The following is an 8,627-nucleotide window of genomic DNA, read 5'->3' as shown; positions in this document are numbered from 1 at the left end:
TCTTTCCACTGGTCTTTCTATATCGCTTCACTCCTTGGGGGTAAGGTCTCTTGTCACCATTTGTGTAGTAAGACAAAGAGACTAAAGCAAAATCCCTCCGATTATATATTTATCCAACCTCTAGCTTCCCTAAGAGAAGTCCTCATTTCCTTCGTGTAAACACCTCCCTGCACCCCTGCCCTCCCTCGCCTTCTCCTCCTGTATGCTCTCTTTTCCACACTGGCTTCTTTCTGCTCGCACAACACGGGAAATGGCAGCGCCAGTATCTGGAAGCCCAAGAGAAGAGAAAAGATGAGCAGTTGGGCAGGAATGATCTTCAATTCTAGGCAGCACCTACATTTAAATGACGCAAAAGAGGCTCAAGACTGTCTGTTCTCGCTCCTTTAGTTAGAGCTGACACACAGAAAGCAGAGCCAAACTCGGGCTTCTTATTAACAAAGGATCCACACTCTACATCTGGATTCTTGGCATGGCCCCAAAGCTACATCTGCTCTCGGCCAAGCCCAGCACTAAACTGTGCAGGAAGATAAACTTTGGAGACACAGGCACGCGCCATAATGAAGAGGTGACCTGATGGCCCAGGGGCAGCCAAAACCTCCACCCACAGCTTCTGCACAAGACCAGACAGATTTCAGAGGGCAAACCAACAGCCAGACTGGGCCATTTTCCCAAAGTTTAAAGAATGGAGCAAACGGACACCCCAAGAGAGAGAAAGTGTCCTGCACAGGAGCCATACAAGTTAAGGGAGTTGTATGTCTCAACAATGTGGCTGACACCTCAGTACCGCCCACCTCTAGGTCTTCCTGGGCTGGATTGAGAATTTGAAGCCTATCATCTACAAAGACTTGTTCCAAGGGTCCTGGATGAACCAAAACAAAGAGGGACTAATGCAAGGAGAAAGATCTTTCAATTCATTCTAAGGGGCAGGGGATCCCCAATGGAATGGTGGGATCAGGAGATGGTGGACACCCTCATCTGCTCTGGCGATGGGCAGAGTGCTCCCAGCGTGGCCCAGACACCAGGGTTCTGAGGCTTCCTGTGGGACTGGGGAGGAAGCAGGACCAGGCCCAAAGCCCCCTTCCACCGCTCTGACTTTGTAATCCCATGCGCTTCCAAATTTGCAAGATCAAGCCCCTACTTGTCCACTAACCTCCAAACTCCAGCCCCTCTGATCCTGGACTTGGCAGAAACAACTAAGGAAGAAGGGAAAAGGATGATGAGGAAAAGGAAGGAGAGAAGGAAGGAATATAGGCTTTTCTGCTGAATATCTTGGAAATACCCAGAGTGCACACGGGGATGTGGCCCCTGAGAAAACCTGGTAGGGGCAAGGAAACAGCAAAAAGAACACCCTCGCTGAGATGTTTTGAATAACTACGCCTTGGGCCATGGAAAGCATTAGTTACACAGGTCAAGAGCTCTTCCAGGGAGATGGCTCAGAGTTGTGGACCTGGCGTGCCAATTACATTTCCAAATTGGCAATTAGACATAATGTCCCAAAGACAATCACCTAATAATGCCAAACACAAAGCAAATTTCATCTTCAAGCTGCCATTCTTTGGAAGCTGCCCTTCCATCCCCTGCCTGACTCATGCACCTCGTGTACAACTGCTTGTCCTGAACTAACTCCTTGTCACCCACTGGTCAAGAGAGACCAGGCGGCGTGGACAATTAAAATCCAGGAGTGGCCGAAACCGGTTTGGCTCAGTGGATAGAGCGTCAGCCTGCGGACTGGAGGGTCCCGGGTTCGATTCCGGTCAAGGGCATGTACCTGGGTTGCGGGCACATCCCCAGCGGGAGATGTGCAGGAGGCGGCTGATCGATGTTTCTCTCTCATCGATGTTTCTGACTCTCTATCTCTCTCCCTTCCTCTCTGTAAAAAATCAATAAAATATATTTAAAAAAAAAAAAATCCAGGAGTGGTTCAACATCACTTGGTCACCAAATCAGCTCATCTCATTCACCAGAGTTTCTTAATAGCTTCTAACAAATTACACCCCCCTCTCCCCGCAAAAAAAATAATAATAATACAGCAAAACGTGTTTGCACCTACTACATGCCCACCGAGCTCCCAACAAACATACGTGCTTGCATTTATATGACTCACTTCCCGCCCTCAAGGGGTTCACTGGCAACTCAGAGATCAGACATGTGCATACCCCATGAGAAGATAACTGAGCTCTTTTCCTTCTGACCCTGTCAACTGAAAGTCAGAGCTGGGGTTTGTATCTCCCCTAGCACCTAACGCGGTATGCAGCACACACTTCCTGTGCAATGAAAGCAGAAACAACAACCACGGTAACCGTAAGATCTGAGCACCGACTGTGTGCTGGGCATTGCACTAAGCCTTCTCCATCTGGGCTGGGCTGCTGGAGACGCTCGTGGGTCCAGTGTACTCCCAGTCCTCCCCTTGGACAACGGGACAACACAAAGAGCACATCTCAAGGAAAGGTCCCTGAGAGAGTGAGCTGCGAAAGACCTCGCTGTGGTGAGAGGAGCTAGTTTCCATTTCATCAGCGGGATTGTGAGAGGTGCCACGGGAGGACTGCCCACCACGGGGCCACCCGGCTCTCCCCTCAGCGACCAGGCCTCCAGCTCAGTCAGTCCTTTCCAGTGGAACCTCTGCTTGGGAAGGCCCACCCAGGTCCCGAAACCAGGCTGGCAGGATTGCTTTGCTCCTACTTCAAACACTCCAGGGGGAGCGGCCAGCAGCTGGACTCCTGGAGCATCACCACGGCGCAGCCTTGGCTACACCACGAGCCTTTAATTTTGCAAGAAGGTGGTTTGGCTGGGCTGCCATCCTGGACTTCAGAAAGCCTCTCCCCTTGCAGTGTGCCCAGCTGGCCGGAGGGAGAGCCCACATGCTGGCCGCACACAGACCACATCCTGTACATCTACAGAACCCTGCTCTGGCCACCACAAACCCTACCCCAAACCAGTAGCGCCAGCGGGTTCCTGGGGAGCAGGCAACCCAACGCTCAGCCTTCGCGGGAGGCGCCCAGCCAACCGCAGCACCTCAGAGAGGCTGAGCAGTTCTCCCGACCCGGCCATCCAGCACAGTGACCCTTCCGCTTCCCATCCCTTCCCACTGCTGCGGAGTGGGGAGCTTCCACACTGAAAAATAGGCCTGTCCTCAGGGAGGGGCTGCCTGGAGGCTGAGGCCTGGACCAGGCCCTCGCTAATCGCACTGTGGTCTGCACAGCACGGCCCTGCCAGGGTCCTGTCAGAAACGCAGAATCTCGGGGCCCATTGTGGACTTTCTGAATCGGAACCTGTACTTCAAGGGCTCCTCAGGTGATTCGTGTGCATATTAAGGTGTGAGGAGCCGCAGGATTAGATGGCTAGATGCTCTATCCAGCCCTTGGAGGTCGAGATCTGACACCCCAGTTGAATATTCCTTGAGCCTTCTATCCAGAATGCTAGGTCACCCTGCCTCTGCGGGGTGGGGCCTTTGAGTTTCCTTCTCCACGTGGCCAGGGCCGGATTCCAGCCACTCAGGAAGCATTTCAACAAAGGAGGCATGCTTGCCCCCACTGCACACAGAATGGCTGTGCGATTTCAGAGGTCCTGCTCCAGACCCAATCTTGCCTGACCCCCACGCATGACTCGATGAAGACCAGTGTTCTCAGCTGGGCCCCGGGAGCTGTGGCATCACAACACAAATACAGTTTTTTCCATGGGACTCCACAGCCCCGGAGTCCCAGGAAGGTAGTGGCGGCAGCTGTGATTGGCAGGTTAGCATGGCCACGGCCTCTGTGAGCTGGGACATCCCTGCTGGCCACTATGGGAAGGAGGTCCTGGCATTGCCATCCAATGCCAACCTGATTGTTTCGGCACTAGGCCTCTCTGCCCTGCCGAGCGGGTGGGGAAACAGGGAGAAAGCAGAACTGACAAAGCTGGCATTTACCCCTGCTACCAGGACCCAATGAATGTCCCCATTCAGGGAAGAAGACAGGGGTGAGACCCACTTGGCCTTGACCTAGGAATCCTTCCTCCCCCAGGCCAAATGCCAGGGCAGTCCTCCCTTTCCTCCTGATGCCTGTGTGGGCAAGGGCCCTGGGCACCAGAAGCAGGGCCAGCCCATGCTGACAGTCGCCGTGTCCTCCTAGGAAGTGCTATGAAATGGGGTTAAGGAGAGTACCTACCCCATAGGGCTGTGCTCTATTACAATCCCCAATTTGCAGATGAGGAAACTGAGGCACACAGTAGTAAAGTCCTTGCCCAAGGTCACAGGCTGACTCTCAGGTATGCACAGCAGGCTCAACACCTAGGCGAGGCTGCTCTAAGTGAGCACAGTCAGGGGCAGCTTGACCAGTGTCTCTCCTGCAGGATTCCCCAGCCTGGGCTCTCCCCGGGGCACGCAGGTATGCCATGACTCTCCATTTTCTCACAAGGTAACTTCAAGGGCAAGTGCTCCACAGAACACACTTTGGGAAACACTAGAACTGGTCCAGGTAGAGAGCATCCTGGTTAGGACACTGTTACCGTGCTGGGGGAGAAGGTCTGTGAGCTCCAGAATGGGGTTAACAGGGCTCTGAGCTGAATTCTTAAAGGAATAGCTGCACCATTGCAAAACATACTGTGAGCTAGAAACTATACCCACAGTCTCTCAACTCCCTCCACTTCCTGACACTGAATCGGAGAGCAGGAAGGGGCACGAGGAGCCAGAATTCAAGGGATGGGGGACAGCCACCCCTGCCCAACAGACCTTTCACTTCTGATGTGTCTACAGCTCCTGGAGCACCATCCTGTCAATGCTCATCCAGGGGCTTCCGCACCATGATGCACCAGCCATCCTGCCAGGCCTCGTCCACAGAGCCTCCTTGGCCGCCCCTCCCCAGTCTGCCAGCCCTGCAACAGCCAGATGCCCAACCTCAGGCTGAATTCAGGGTTTGAGATGCTTTCTGGCTAAAATGTTCTATTTGTTGTCGTCTGTGTCCTACAGGGGCCAAAAGTTAAGGAATCAAGAGAAAATAAACTCACCACTCGGTGGAGCTACAGCAGGTCCCATTTACAGGAGCCCTGCTCACTGCCAGGCATTATTGCCACTCCTTGTAAGAGTCCTACAAAGTAAGCATCATCATGCTCTTTTTACAGATGAAGAATTCAAGGTTTGACATGGTTGTCAGACAAAGATGCCCGACTGACAGATGTGAGATCCAGGATTTGCACGTGGGTCTGACTATAGTCTCTACTCCAGTGTGTATTTCCATAAAGAGAGCCAGGCACGAGAAGCAAGAGCTGTCTGGATAAGAGAAGGTCAGCTGGAGTGGGACTGAGAACTTCTCCAAGGCCTAAGTGATCTCATGCAAGGAGCCTGTGAAGGTCGTCCGATGCAGCTGATCCCCAGGACGCGCGAGATGAGACACGAGGGCCAATGTGCATCGAGAATTCAGAGGCCCTGAAGCTCCAGCCCTGATTGGATGCATCAGGCCAGACCCTGGGTAATTACCAAGCCATAATGGGATCTGATATTTATATTAGTCAGGAGCCTGACGGAGAACACATGTTGTTTTTTCAGACACAACCATGGAGACAATACCTCAATAATTCACTACATGCAGACCAGCCTCAATCAAGCCCAAACTTCCACAGGGGAACAGCTCTAGCTCAGGACAGTAGGGAGGACACCACAAGAGGCCCTTCAGCAAACCGAAGCTCCCCAGGAAGTCGGCCTCGGCTTCCAGACCAAGTGAAAAAAAAGGAGACTGTGTGCTGGACGAGGGGCCGGAGATGGAGAGAAGGACACAGGGACTCTCCGAGGCTGAATTCCTAAAGGAATGGCTGCACCATCGCAAAACACACTCTGAGCTAGAATTTTACCCAGTCTCTCAACTCCTTCCACTTCCTGACACTGAGTCAGAGAGCAGGAAAGGACATGAGAACGCAGAATTCAAAGACCACGTTTTAAACACAAGAAAAGAGAGACCAGAGAGGTTAAGTGACTTCTTCAAGGTCACGGCCTTCTTCAGGCTGCCGGAGCAGCTCCCTGTTCACTCCAGTTTGCTGCTGGATTGGACCTCAAAATGTCACGGCCCAGTCAAGAGAGAGCTCTGATGAAACGCAACAGAAAAAAAACACCAATGTGACCAAGAACAGAAAAGGGCATAGCACTGAAATGACTGTGTCCAAGGTCCCAATAGGAGGGAAATGTGATTCATGTTCCTTTTTATTTCCTAAAAAGAAAAATCCACATACAATTCTTTTCAAAATAATAGAGTCATTCACCGTTTGGGATTCAGAGGCCAAAGGTACTACCGATGCACCCACAGTCCCAGGTTCCTTTGATCAAAAAGGATGGTGTGGTCCCAGAGACCCAAAGCCTGTGACTCCACAGCTCCCTGCCGAAAAGTACCTCCAGGGGAATGTCTGATGCTAAAAAGACCAGCCTTCCTATGGCCCCCAGCTCCTGGCCAAACCATCTTGGGAATGAATGAAGGTGAGGGGGAACACCTGTGAGGACCAGTAGAACTCTGGGGAAAAGCAGCCCAGGTTTGCTTGAGAAACCCAGCAGTAAAGTAATTATTCCAAGTTCAAGCCAAATGCATTCTTCTGTCCTACCAAATACTTGGAAAGCAAAAAGAATGAAGGGCAAAAAAATCCATGACTACAATGGACATCAAGGATAAGAAAGAGTAGCTGACAAAAGGCCTAAGTTCTTACCACTTGGTTAAAGAGCTGGCTACACGAGGTTTAATTGAGCAAATCCAGAGGCAGGTAGTAAGAGATTCTGGGCATGGTTTAAAACGAACTCTGATGGTCTCAAAAGCGCCCAGACCTTGTTCTACATCGCCTCACATCTTCCCAACCAACTGCAAGCATCTCTGATTTTTTTTGTAGAAATTTCTAGTTATGTTAACTCAGAAGGTCTTAGAGCTACAAAATATAGCCTAATTATAGGGGTTATTTTATTTTTCTAATAATCTTGCCAAAAATCTATTATCTTGAGAAAACTGACAGAAGTTGTGCTTGGTCATCACTCGGCAAAGAGATTCTTCATGTGAACGATATGATTAGCATTTCACCCCGGGCACTGCAGTGGCACTGATGTATACTAGCATATATCCTAGAGTAGAAAGACGTTAGAGTGCTTAAAACCCCAGGACTTACAAAAACACCCAAACTTACTTTGATTCATTGACAAACAAAGTTTTCATTATTATCAAGACTGCTCAGTCGCTTATGGATAAGAAGACTGTTAAAAAGTTCACCAAAATCACTCAGTCTACAAAACATTTTAGATGCATACAACCATAAGCTATCTTTCCATAAGCTATCTTTCTCCTCAGGGCAGACACTGAAACTCAGGAAAGGAACATACACTTCAGGGATGAAGACTCTTGGGGGGGGGGGGGGGGGGGGGAGGAGAGTAAATGTATGGTTAAGAAGGTCTGTGAGTGAGCAGTGGTAAAGGGGAGAGTAACGCTAGGGACATGGTCTCAGGGTCTCATGGTTAGGGTTCTGCTGAATCTGGTGGCTGCGCTGGAAATTGGGAGGTTTTTCACCGTGACAAGTAAGGAGAAACCTGTCACTGAGGCGGTAACTCCAAAGGAAACAGGCCAGCCCAGTACCTGGAGGCTTCCAGGAGAAGTGGGAGAGGAAGAGAGTGAGGGCTTTAATTGTTCTCCCTTATTTCCAACACACCAGTATTTTCCAAAACACGAACGTGCTGCCACAAAACACAGCTGAGCTTCAGCACCCAGCAGGATGTATAATTAATGAGGAGAGCGGGGTTCAGTTCACTCTGTGTCACCCGGAGCCCCTGTTTCCCTGCCTCTTCCTGGAGCGGCTAAGGAGCCTGCGACAAGTTGCTGTGCCCTGTGGAAGTCTGAGAGGCCCTTGGATGAACTTGCCCGGAAAAGGTGTGAACATTCCCAGGGGGATCTCCCTCTACCTGGCACTGCTCCCCTATCCCCCTCGATCTCCCCTCCCCCTGAAAATGCTGGCCCTGGGAGGTTCCCCAGGATGGGAACTACTCAAACAGAAGGCAGCTGGAGTCACTTTTTTCCAGTTCTTTCTTTTATATTCTGCAGTTTTCTATGCCCCCCTAACCTTCAGCCAGTGGGGGCAGGGGGGCAGAGGTCAGTCTGTAGCGACCCAGTGACAGACCAGGCAGTGAGCCTAGCAACCATATTAAAGCCAGTGAGCCTCGGTGCTGGTGGGCGTCTCTGTGCCAGGAATAGCCAAACCCCACATCCAGCCACCCCGGAAACATCGGAGAGGAAGCTCCGCGTGAAACCGCGGCCTCCGCGGCTCCAGGCGGACCTCCCACCCCAGCTCCACGGTGCTGGAGGCATTGCCAGGGACCTAAAGGAGGTGGCATGGGGGCGAGAATACAGATGCCCCAGAAGCTGGGGTGGGGGTGAGGGGGGGGGGTGTTCCACGAGAATATCTAAGGGATGAAGAGGGAGGTGACATCAGATGTGTGACCTCGCCACACTCCTTAAGTGCCAACCTCCCTGAGTTACCTCCAAAACTGGGGTACATCCCCCAACTTTTCTTGCCCACACCCAGGTTCCCCCACTTCCTTGGGCCCTGTTCCTCCCTAGGGATTCCCTAGTCCAAAGGGTTTTCTCCTTTGCCGAAAAGATCTCCCCTTTCTTCTGACTCCACGAACTCAACTCCCAACA

General features: G+C 51.6%; 1 protein-coding gene across 1 annotated transcript in view; it reads right to left on the bottom strand.

Annotated features, from left to right (window-relative positions):
- KCNMA1 (potassium calcium-activated channel subfamily M alpha 1) overlaps positions 1-8,627 on the bottom strand; it is a 699,960-nt gene that overhangs the window by 690,608 nt on the left and 725 nt on the right. The window lies entirely within an intron of this gene.

Source organism: Myotis davidii, unplaced genomic scaffold (genome assembly GCF_000327345.1).
Source record: "Myotis davidii unplaced genomic scaffold, ASM32734v1 scaffold513, whole genome shotgun sequence".
Taxonomy (NCBI): domain Eukaryota; kingdom Metazoa; phylum Chordata; class Mammalia; order Chiroptera; family Vespertilionidae; genus Myotis; species Myotis davidii.
The sequence above is the reverse complement of the archived record's forward strand: the minus strand, read 5'-3'. Positions and strand labels throughout refer to the sequence as shown.